The following is a 1,946-nucleotide window of genomic DNA, read 5'->3' as shown; positions in this document are numbered from 1 at the left end:
ACTTGTGATGAATATGAGTGGTGCCTCAACTCCTTTGGTGGTCTTGGTGAAGCCAACCCATGATGATCTTAGTGGCTTATTCTACATAATATTTAATAATTGAATTAATTATTAAACCGATGTTTCTGATTCAATCATTAGTTTAATAATAATTAAATAAATACTTAAAATAGTATAAAATTTATTTAATTATCGATTTTCTTCTTAATTTTTGTTTTTAGTTAATCCCAAACGATTAGTTCAAAGGTCGATTCAACTTTTATTTTTAAATCAATATACTGATTGATTCCTAATTCAATCGATTAATTTAGAATATATGTATTGAATAATTTAAGTATACACTATTTTGAGATGATGTGGATTGCATGTTGAATATATGTATGGATATTGCATTGAATAGATATCCATATTATTTTTGGTAGAATATAAGCAGGTCTCTGGTTCCCATTATAACTTTTTTATGTTATGAATATATATAACTATTTCTTAAAAGTCGTCCAAACAAAAGATTTCTTAAATGAAAAATATTTATAGCTTATGTACAGCCCAAATTTTGTCCGGGCCCAGTAAATAAATAAAACCTAAAAAAATAATAAAATAGGCCCGAATTAAAAACAGCCCAACAGGCCCAAAAAATAACAATAGTCAAACAGGGGTTTTAATTTTCTCAAACCCTAGCTGCCGCCAGCCACAAACCCCGCCTCTGGCCAGCGCCGCACGCCACCAACTGCTCCGTCACCTGCTCCATCACCTGCAACACGCAATAGCAGAAACAAACAGTAGCAAAAAATAGGTATTTGGCTATAAAAGCAAAATCAATGTAATCAGGAAGAGGGGGGGATGTAAAAAAAAATATTAAGGAGAATCAATACAAGAAATTAAAAAAATTGAAAGAGACGGTTTTCTTTTCTTCTTTTTTTTCCCTTTTTTTCATTCGGTTTCCTGATGCATGTTTCTTTCTTTTTCATTTTTTTATTAATCATATATATATGAGAAGATATATTAAATAAAAATAAAAAGGAAAAAAGGAGGTCTTACCTAGGGTGCCCGACCACCGTCTGCGGCGGAGGCGCGGCGGCTCCTCGGCTGGAGTCTGGACTTAGTCCAGAGAACACGCCAACTCCCTTCCTTTTTTTTTCTTTAAAACGCAGAAATGATTTTTTTTCTTAAAAGGGTAACTTTTATAGCTCGAAAAAACGACGCCGTTTTGGTCGGCCTCCTTAAGCCCCAAAACGGCGCCGTTTCACCACCAGACCCGCGTGCGTGACCGACCCGCTACAGGATCCGCGTGTTTTTATTAATGGTATATTTTTATGAATAGTCCTTCCCATTTTAAATAATTTTACAATCAAGAGGCTTTTGTTTTTTAAATTAGCACAATAATTTATTTTACTTTACAATATGGTCCCATAAAGCTGTGCGTTTTGGAGGATAAGGGAAACTTTCTCTTTCAGTCCCTGATTGTTATTCGCGCATTCAATATGGTCCTTCCTCTTTAATTTTATTTGCGATTTGACCCCGGATTGTGTTTTTTAATCTAATTTAGCCCCTTTTTGTTATTTTGTTTGTTTTTTTATATAAATCTATAAATGTGATATTACTATTATTATTTATTAGTTTTTATTTTCCCTTTTATTTATTTATTTATTCATCATTATTATATTATTATATAAATTAGTTTTGCATTACTTTTTTTATATTTTATATTTTAGTTTTTAGTTTTTAGTTTTTATATATATGTATATGTATATATTTATCTTATTGTATCATTTAATTATTTATTATTTAATTCTTGCTTTTCATATTTTTCATATTTTCAAATTATTATTATTATTATTATTATTTCGTTACTATTATTACTGTTATTACTATTAGTATTTTTACTACCATTATTATTATTAATATTACTCTTATTTATTTATTTACTACTATTATTCGTTTATTAA

At 29.7% G+C, this 1,946-nt stretch overlaps 1 long non-coding RNA gene across 1 annotated transcript; it reads right to left on the bottom strand.

Annotated features, from left to right (window-relative positions):
• Positions 1-509: 509 nt before the first annotated feature.
• On the bottom strand, positions 510-1,588 carry LOC107956593 (uncharacterized). The gene is made up of 2 exons (XR_005916100.1): positions 1,039-1,588; positions 510-751 (listed from the first exon to the last, which is right to left on the bottom strand). It is a non-coding gene; the product is annotated as an uncharacterized lncRNA (long non-coding RNA).
• Positions 1,589-1,946: the final 358 nt, after the last annotated feature.

Source organism: Gossypium hirsutum, chromosome D07 (assembly GCF_007990345.1).
Source record: "Gossypium hirsutum isolate 1008001.06 chromosome D07, Gossypium_hirsutum_v2.1, whole genome shotgun sequence".
NCBI lineage: Eukaryota > Viridiplantae > Streptophyta > Magnoliopsida > Malvales > Malvaceae > Gossypium > Gossypium hirsutum.
This window is presented reverse-complemented; position numbering and strand designations above follow the sequence as displayed.